We start from the raw sequence: 10,435 nt of genomic DNA, 5'->3' as shown, positions 1-10,435 counted from the left end.
CCCCGAGGTGGCCGCCGGGAGCCTGGAGGCCCGGGCGCCCGAGCCAGAGCGCGGGTAAGAGGCGATGGTTGGTGGGGTTGGGGCCATGGCCGCGCGGAACCGGGCTGGTGGGGTCCGAGCCGCGAGTCAAGAGCCTGCGCGGGACGGCGGAGGGCGGCGGGGACGCGCGCAGGGCCGTGCACGTGGCGGGCCCCAGGGAGCGCCGCTTGTCCCCTCCCTCAGGGGCTGGCGCGGGACCGCCTGGTCCGGGGGCTCCGCCAGCCTGCCCCTGGGGTCCTGGGCTCAGTACTGGCCCAAAACCCGGGGATCGAGGCTGTATGTCAGGGCAGCAAGCCTAGGGGGCACGTTGGGCTCGGGTGGGGTGTCCGTGGAATTGACCCTTGTTGGGTGGGGGTGCAGCCAGGGCTTGGTCATGGGCAGCCATGCAATACCGGGACATTCTGTAATTAGGAGAGAAGGGATTGTGGGTTTTTTTTTGTTGTTGTTGTTGTGTTCACTGCCTGTACAATGCCTGACACACAGTAAATGTTTATTGAATGCAAGAATGCCCCGCTCGGACTGGACTCGATTGCAGTTGGGGGCGGGATCAGATGCATCGTTCTCTCACTTAAAAAAAAAAATAGTGTAGTAAGTCGCTTATATGTGTAGAAACCAGGGGTCACTGGCCTTCATCTTTCGGAATTTTCAATCTGTAAATGTTTCAGTAGTGAACTTTGAATTTTAATAGCAAAATGATTGATCCATCTTCGTCACACATTCGTGAGGAGATGGGAGCAGGGAATGATATAGGCAAACTTTCTCCGCTGATATCTCCGCTAAAGGAGTTAGATTATTGCCTTTTTATGAGCTGTTCTGCTGTTACTTTAACATTTGTAGTACAGAACTGTGTATTTTGAATTCTCATGTGCATAGATTAAACAATTCTTTCTTTTTTTTGGATTGAGGCAAAATTTCCCAGTTCTGAAATATTTGCACTACCTTAAGGGCACAGTATCTTTATCCCTAAAGATAGTAGTTGCATACTAAAATACAGAGTTGGGGGAAAAAAACGATAAAACTTAGATCTTAAGTGTAACATATTAACCTTGTTAGGATTAAGGTAGGTAATAAGTAAAATTTGAGTGAGATATGAAGTTCTTATGGTCAGCTTCAGGAAATGAAGGAAACGCAGATCAATCTAGTGTACATTATATATCACATTTTGTCTTCATAACAACATTTTTATACACTGGGGGTGCCAAAAGTATACACATTTTTAGAAAAGAAAAAAATGTATTAAAATTGTAATACTCAGTATATACCGATAACAAAAGATGAATACAAGCCATATGTGTACTTTTTTTGGCACCCCATTTTTTTGGCTCCCCTGGTAATTGAGTATTATCATTTTTTTTTTTTAGCTGAGCCATCCTGCCACCTGTTGGCAGCTCAGTGGCAGCTCAGCTCGGGCCAGCATTCGAACCGCTGTTGCTCAGAGCTTGCACTTTTCAGCCAGCTCTTAACCAACTGAGCCACTTGGCTGGCCCTTGAGTATTAAAATTTTAATACAGTTTTTGCCTTTCTTAAAATGTGTATACATTTTTTCATCACCCTCTGTATATATAACTTTATTATAGTCTTATTTAAAGCAACTTGTTTAAGCAACTTAATAACTTTCATATATAACATCTTCATTTTTACAGTTTAAACTGACTTGCCTTTAGTTATCATAGCTAGTGGCAGAGCTGGGATTTACACCAAGCTGCCCTTGAATCCACTATGTTTTATCTCTTATACTTTTGTGAAGCAATCACTGCTTTGTTGAGAACAAAGTAGACACTCCTGGGCTGCAGGCATCATGTTTTTAATAGTAATTGTAGTAATGGTACCTTTGGTACTTACTAAAGTATCTGGCACACAGGCCTTTAATAACAAGTGTCTTTAACTTGAAGTGAGTGAATGAAGGTGCTTTTGTGTCTTACTCATCTCTGTTGAACTGAATTGAGTAAAATCATTATCTATCTTTTAGAAAATGAATATTTTTTTATTTATGCTAATATTGCAACCCATTCTATTAAAATTTTAGGATTTTATCCTTTTTTTGGAATGGTCTTAAAAATTCCATCTTATATATATTTTTTTAGGATTTTCTCGCTTCACAGTTTGATTCAGTGTGTCAGTGCTTGTGAATGTGTGGCACAGCGTCTGGGGCTTCAATGATGGCCGCTGCAGCCACTACCGCTTCTACCACTGTTACCAGCACCATCGTGTTTTTAGGCAAAGCTGGATGAAGAGATGCTGGAAAGATTATTCGTTCATTTTGTTTTGAGATGGTGACCTCTGAGGTCCCTTCCACTTCTCAGATTCAGAAGTACTGTTTGTATTTAGGCTTGCTAAGAATAACATTATTGGTGCCTAAAGAGTAAATGGGCCAAGATTGAATACCTTTCTAATTATTGGGTCGTTGGGAAAGTCATGATGCATTTTTGCATTGGAAAACATTGAAAAATACGTTATGCCTTTCCCGACGACCCAGTATATGCCAAAATCATTATAAAAATTTTTTCATGATCTTTCAGCTGACAGTTGGGTTAGGCCCTCCATCGTTTTTAGAAAGGAAAGAATTGGAAATTATCTGACTTGCAAAAAGATTTTTTACTTGGTCCTTAGAGTTATACTTTCTCAATATCTGTAACTGTATTTCAAATTACCATTTTGCTTGGGGGCTCAGGGAATGCACCACAGTCAGAGTGAAAATGGCTGAGAAGGAGTTGCCCTGTTCTCAAGTGCTGTCTAAGATAGACTGCTTTAGGAAAGAGAATGGACACTGATTATCGGAAACTTAATTCCCTTAAAAGCATTCTTGGTCATACCTCTTGGAAAATCTTCATGAACTCCCAGATGTGTGCATACTCCATTTCGAAGACTGTTGACTAAGATCACATTACATATTACTTACTTTTTTTTTTTAAGTAAGATTGTTTATTGCATGTATTCGTTCACCCAGAGGGTATTTATTTATTTATTTATTTATTTGGTTTGTTTTTGTTTTTTGGGGGGAGAAATTAAAAAATATATAGGAGATTGATAGAATGAATTCCCTGTTATACACTTAGTCCTACCTTTGTGTCCTATTGCTATTAAGGATTGATACAAATATGTCTGATCCCTATTTCTTTTTTTTTTTAAGAGTTTTAAAACATTTTTTATTGAGGAATTGGGGGATGGGAACAGCGCTGGGGAATTGGGGAAAGGGGAACAGACAAGTTGCTGTCCTTTTTGTTCTTCAGTCTAGTTGTGGAGGACGTTGCTTCACTGGCCCAAGTTGGCACCATCATTGCACTCTTCCCGGGTGAGGCAGATCAGTCGCCGGCTTCTGGATGGCCGCTCACAGCAGCTGCTGGCTGCTCATGCTGGCTGCTGGCTACACACGGTAGCCCATGGCAGCCCACTGCAGCAGGGGCTGCAGCCTACACCGTCACCAGTGACTCATGGCAGCCCAGCTCCAGGTTGAGCTGTTGTTCAGCATCTTAGAGGGCAGTGTCACTGGCCTTCATATGTGGGATCTGAACCGGGGCCCTCTGGCGTCCCAAGCCAGCTCTTAACCAATGCGCCACTCGGCCGGCCCATGATCCCTGTTTCTTTAGTACCAAGTCAAACTTATGTTAAGGGATGGTAAACACATTTTAATATTAACCTAAGCAAAGCATAATTGGGATGACAGGACTATTACCAAAAATTCATATACAGAAGGTGCCAAAAAAAGTGTATACACATTTTAAGAAAGGAAAAAATTTTATTAAAATTGTAATAGTATATACCAGTAACAAAAGATGAATACAACTCATGTGTTTACATTTTTTTGGCACCCTGGTATATTCTTGGATTATCAGTGCCATGATTCCCCCCATTTCTGCATTTAGCTGTGAGAAGTTACTAATGCTGAGAGATTTTGTTAATGGATGTGTGTTCTGTGAAATGATTAGTTACCATATTTAGATTTCTATAATCTCTGGTGTAAAAGGACCATTAATAGCTGCATTTTGGGAAAATTTAAATTATTTAGCTAGTATTCATTCTCAAAGTCTATTGCAGTGTGAATTTCACTTAAATAGTGGATTTGGAATCTCTAGTTCTATTGTGAATCTCAAGATCACATCCCAGTAGTTGGATTCACATTGAGGATAAGGATATTTTACCCTCATGTTTTCCTTTTACTATAAGGCTGATAATAAAATAACATGTCTTTGTTTAATATTTGGGCTTATTAAAGCTTAGTCTTATATTATTATTTGTTTATTTAATTTTAATTTTTTTTCCTTTTTAAAAAAATTTATTATTATTATTAGTTTCAGGTGTACAAAACAATGCAATAGTTATCCTTTTCACCCCTCACAAAGTGACAACCCCCCTCTCCCATCCACTGCCCCCCACCCCCGATATCATACATATCTATTACAATTCCGTTGACTCCATTCCCACACTATACTCCTCATCCCATGACTATATATGTATTAAATTATAGTTGACATATAATATTATTCAACGGCAGCTTCAGATACACAGTGCAGCGGTCAGGCCTCTACATTGTCCATGAAGTGGTCTCCCTGACAAGTTAGTCTTATATTATTGAAGAAGGCTTAACCTGTTATAGATACACAAACTTCAAGTCCTTCCAAAGAAGTTAAAACTTTTCTGGGAGCAAAGCTTGTTGAAAAATGAGTATGTTTCTAAAGACACAGTTTGGTTTTCGATTTTCCCTTACTGTTCACCTCACTCCCAGGTTGTGTTTTGGTTTACTGCTTCCTTTTTTGTCAGTATGATTTTGTAGAACAATTCTGGTAAAGTTTTAAAAAGTATTTTTCTCTCCTTCACAGCCAAGAGAAGCATGGAATTAAGAGGTGACCAGAAAATGTTATTTGAAGAACACGTTTTACATACATTGGAAGGAGATATTAAGCAGTTGATTTGTTTTTCATTTTTACGATATAGAAGTGGACTGGAACTAGAGGTTTTTAAACAGAATTGTCAGGTTTGCATCTCACCTGAGTTTTCCACTTGGGCTTCTGGTGGCCAGGGGAGGGGAAAAGTGTTGTTGAAGTTTAAGGATGAATGTCCACTCTGGTGGGTGGCATCTTTGAAAGCTTAAGTATTAGAGTTGAAGAATTATGAACAAATTTTAATTATTATTTCAAGGTAGTAGGTAATATAAGTTTACAGAGAAATTAGTAACTAGAGTATAACTTCTTAAAACCTAGTAGGTATTCTGCTTTTTGCCCGTCTCTCTTCATTTTTTTTCTCTCCTTATCTTTTCTCCCCACCTGTGTTTTTTAAATCTTTCTTTCTGGGAGATACCACATGGTGAACAATAATGTGTGTTCTGGAGTCTAACAGACTGGTTAGAAGCCTGTCTTCCAACCCCTCAGATGATCACTTTAGTTTGAACAGGTGAGGTACCTGTCCCTTCTTTTGTTCCTCTCTCCACATGCATACACAGTTTTTTTAAAAATAAAGAAATAAATTAAAAAAATCTTAAAGAGGAAATGGTAGACATGATGTCCCTTTACTCCTAAACATTTCAGTATGTATTTCCTAAAAGCAAGGCAATCTCTTACATAACCATAGCACAATATCAAAATTAGAAAATTAGCGATACCATTATCTAACCTTATTGAGATTTTGCCCAGTGACCCAGGGACATCATTTATTAGACTTTGAATCTTGAGGCTGTGACATATGTAGGTGAATGAGAGCGTCACTATGGCAGTCACTATGGCATCCTAACTAGTTTATTTCTGTTACGTTACTGTAGTTGAGTTCTCAGATGCCTGTTTCCTGCTGTTTTTTCCCCCCCAACCTGGGGGAAAAAGGCTTCTCATCAGTTTTACGAGCTACCTGAAATTCTTTTAATACATTTCTTTTCTGGCTAAGTTAGTCAGAATTCTGTAGTTTGCAGCTCAAACTCTACTGTGTTACATTTTTTACACTTTCCATTTTTCAAAATCTTATTTATCTTCACACGCTGAGTTCACATGCGACCTTTCTTGGTGAAGCTTCTGGTTTTCCTCACTTAGCGATGTTGTACTTTATAAATATAGCACTTATTTTCATTCCTCATTTTATTATAGTTATTTACTTCTTGTGTATCGCCTTCATTAACTGTAAGCAACTTGAAGGCCTGTATATGATACAGCACTGTTCTTTTCTTTTCTTTTCTCTTCTTTTTAAATTGGGGAATTGGGGAAGGGGTACTAGCCAAGTTGTTGTTCTTCAATCTTAGTTGTGGAGGGCACCAGTCACCATCTGATAGCCCATCAGCAGCTTGTGGCTTCTAAGCTCAAGGCACTGTGTTGCAATCTTAGTTGCAGGTGGGCGTAGCCACCATCCCATGCGGGAGTCGAACCAGCAGCCTTGTTGTTAAGAGCACACGCTCTCTCCACTGAACCATCTGGGTGCCAACTTCAGTCTTAGTTGCGGGCTGGCATAGCCCACCATTGAACATGCGGTCTTGTTAGGAGCATATGCTCTTACCAACTGAGCCATCCTGCCACCTATTGGCAGCTCACCGGCAGCTCAGCTCAGGCACAACATCATTGCCCATTTGGGAATCGAACCAGCGGCCCTGTTGCTCAGAGCTTGCGCTCTTAAGCCAACTCTTAACCAACTGAGTCACTTGGCCGACCCCAGCACTGTTATTTTCGAAGCAAGTTCAATAGATGTTTGTTACATGAGTTATAGCAGGTAGAAGGTATTTAGAAGGTAAATGGAGCAAGCCGGAGTGTTTTGAGGCGGTGTCATTTTAGGAGTTCAGGTCATGAAGACCCTTTCTGTTTCATTTGCCTTTGTTACACTAGTTCAAGTACTCTTCTGTTGGTGGTTGAAAGCTCAGTAACTAAAAAGTTACTGCTCTCCCAATGGCCAGATTTATACAAGAGCTTTAATCGCACTGGATTTTATATTCCCCTAGTTCTAAGTCTATTAAACTTTCCAACTTAATGCAAACAATAGATTTTTTTTAAACTGTGAAACTGAAATAAGAATTATACTATCCTGAGGTCTTAATAGCTATAGAATGCCTTTTCACTATTTTGTTCATTTTTTATCTGTTTTAAACTCATTTGTTTCATGTATTATTCAAGCTTGATTTTTATTTTGTCTATACTTTGGATCTCTTGCCACTTTTTACCTTTGCCATTTTTTGGGTCAATTATTAAATAGAAAGTTTTTTTTTTTTTTTTTTTTAGAGCTGATTGTATAATTCTGTATTTTTTATTATGATATATGAAATGTTAGATTCCATAAGTAATTTTAGTGTTCATCATTGTTTTTTTTCTTAACTATTTCTTACACTATTAGTGATGAATTGGCAGAGTAGATTTTTGTTAAATTTAAATTAGAATTTATTTATAAAAATGTGCTGTGTTTATTCTATATATAGAATAATGGGACTGGAGATTTTTTTTTTTTCATCAAGCAGGGAAAAATTAAAGTATACCAGCATTAGTAGTGCACCTTTATGCTGTAAAATTAGGTCAGGACTAACTCAGGACACAGTGTTTCTTGTGCCTCATTTTTTTTTCCTCATGCATAATTTTTTGTTACACATCATTCTAGATAAAAGATATTAAATGTGTCATAGGAACACCTTGAAAACATGGCAAACATAGACGAGTATCCAGTAATTAGAGACATTGACATTTTTAGCGTAATGGTAAAATTCTAGGGTAATGATGGTAATGATATAAATGCCCTTGATGATGGCTGACCTTATTCAGTTTGTGGCAGCCAGTACTGTCCTTTCTGTAATAGCTTGTGGCTTAATTAAAAAATTATTAATATTAATTGTTTCTTTTGATAAATGGAAATTGTAGGATTTTTATTTGCTTCAAAGAGATGGTGGGAACGTAAGTTAGGTTGCTTACAAATATTTAAAAATCTATGTTAATTTTCTTGGTAATAAATGTCCTAGTGAAACTGTATACAGAAAGAGTCTTTAAAATGACGTTTTTAAAGAAGTGTTGATCATATTCAGTATCGGCTGAATTTAGGTACTCTTCTCTTGGTGGGAGTTGATGCAACCCATAATTGAGGCAATTTGACATCAAAATTTAGCTGGTGGCCCAGCAAATCTGTACTTAGCAATTTATTTTATAGACCGTGTATGAACAAGTTAGCAAATATAAGTAGACAATTGTTCATTGCAGTGTTGTTTAAAATAAGCAAAACCTCGAAACAACTTTCTAAAATCTCTATTAAAAAGGACTGGTTAAATAAATAATGGTGTGTCTGTGCAGCAGGATACCATGCAGTTGTTAAAGAATGGGGTAGATGTGGAAAATATCCAATAGTGAGGGAAACAGTTACTTCAGAAAAGTTGGTATAGTATCATTCCGTTTGTGTGAGAAGAAATTCATCCATACACAGAATATTTCTGGAAGGCTGTATGGGGAACATACGTAGCAGTTACCTTTGGGGAGTAAGACTAGCAGACAAGGAGGATGAGAGAAATTTTCCTTCTTTTTTTTATATTTTTCTGTACTATTTGAATTGTTATTTTGTTACCGTGAGCCATTACTCATATGACTAAGGAAATAAACAATACAAGTTAAATGAGCTCAAACTGCTTATTTAGAGTAGACCCTAAAAGAAATCCTCACTTTAAAAAGATTATTAGAAGCTCCCTGTGAAAGAGGCAGGCAGTATTAAATGTAGTTTTACAGATGAAAAAATAGGAATTGGGTGGCGTTAGGCCTTTTTAAGGATACAGCTAAGTAGTTGGTGGTGGGATTGATACGTGAACTTGAGGTTTCTGACTTCTAGGATGAAATTTAATTTTCTGTTTATGAATGATCAAAACAGCTAATTCTGAATAGTTTTTCCCCTCCTAGAACAGTTATGTACTTTCTGTGCTTTCCTATCAAGCATATGTTTCTTTCTAATGTAGCACATGGTTAGGCTACATTGAGTTATAGTTCATCCTTTAGATCTGTTGACTTTAGCTTTTCTACTTTACTTAATATGTATCTTATTACTCTTTGAGAGAACAGCAGGTGGAGTAGTAAAATATAGAGAGATGGGGATTTAAGGTTTCCACCAAATGACTTAGAAATTGAGGTTTCTGCCCAGTACATAAACAGTATAGGTGTGTGGCGTCACCACACTGTACTCCCCAGGCGGTAAAAGCCATATTCCCAAATTCTAATTCCTTAAACTTAAGGAGTTTCCAGTGGGCCACTGTGGCATGTGACATTAAAAAGACTCAGAAACTTTTGCATCCTATTTGCCTTCCCTTCTCAGTTTCTTTCTAAGTTTGGGACATTTATAATAAACAAGCATTAATTCATCCTCATTCTGTCTACCACTTATAAAACATCTAAATGTGAAAAGCCTTTAAGACTACTCAGTTTTAGAATGCCATCATTATAGTTTATAATCAATTAAATCATCCTGATAGATTAAAAAAATTGTTAGATTCAGATGTGCTCTGTAAGGTCGCATTCTGGATGTGCAGATTGCTTAAACATGACTGAAGTGGTGATGCTTCATTTCCCTTTACAAACGTTCTGCTTAAAGGATTTTGTTTTAAAAACAAGAAGTGAATAGTAAAGTTAAAAGCAGATGTGTAAGTGCTGTTTGGCCTAATCCAATAAAGGACAGTCGAGCTATCTATCAAATGAAGGTTGAACTAGGTCCTTGTCCATGTCCAAAGCCCTTGCCCATCTCTAAAACAATAATACAAGACAATTTCAGGCCACTCCCAGGCTTCGTCTGTTGCACAGAATGTGTGTCTGTCTGCTCACAGCTGAAATTAAAGCAGCCACCAAAGCACAATTTTAGCAGTGAACAGCAGGTGGGGTAAGCAGTCCAATGTTTTTCCAAATGGGAGTAACATTCATTTTGTACTTAGGTCATCCAAAGAACAACCATGGAATGCACGCAAAGCAGCGTATGTTCAAACCTTAGCTGACTGGGTGCAAACAAGAACAGCAACAAAATCTTGATAGTGATTGTAATTCTTTACTTCTCAATTTTGACTGCTTCTTAGATTGTTGATATTATTTCAAACTAGCCTGGAAAATCTGAGAAATGATATACACTCATCATTTTCTTTTGTGTTTGTCCTCCCCTTCTTTTGTGCTATTCTTTATTAGAATAGTACAGTCTTACCCATAGAGGAAAAAGAAGAGTAGGAAGCAGAAATAAGCTACAGTAGAAAATTATCTTATGTAAATGGGGTTTCTTATCTTCTGAATGTTGTGGGCATGATCTCTGACTGATCATCAGTGTGTATGTCACAGCCAAAGGTAATTCAGGCAAGGATAATTAGCAAATGTGTGAGTTTAATATGCCATCTAATATTTTATCCTTAACATAGGTATTTCTAGGTGAAAATGTTGACTCAGAGCACACCTCAATCTAACACTTTATTTTATTTTATTTATTTATTTATTTATTT

General features: G+C 37.9%; 2 protein-coding genes across 2 annotated transcripts in view; one reads left to right on the top strand and one right to left on the bottom strand.

Annotated features, from left to right (window-relative positions):
- Positions 1-10,435, top strand: part of AVEN (apoptosis and caspase activation inhibitor) — a 177,179-nt gene that overhangs the window by 22,248 nt on the left and 144,496 nt on the right. The window lies entirely within an intron of this gene.
- The window catches only part of CHRM5 (cholinergic receptor muscarinic 5), an 81,011-nt gene that overhangs the window by 18,595 nt on the left and 51,981 nt on the right, over positions 1-10,435 (bottom strand). The gene's annotated exons all lie outside the window — the stretch shown is intronic.

Source organism: Hipposideros armiger, unplaced genomic scaffold (genome assembly GCF_001890085.2).
Source record: "Hipposideros armiger isolate ML-2016 unplaced genomic scaffold, ASM189008v1 scaffold_724, whole genome shotgun sequence".
In the NCBI taxonomy this organism is placed as follows: Eukaryota; Metazoa; Chordata; class Mammalia; order Chiroptera; family Hipposideridae; genus Hipposideros; species Hipposideros armiger.
The sequence above is the reverse complement of the archived record's forward strand: the minus strand, read 5'-3'. Positions and strand labels throughout refer to the sequence as shown.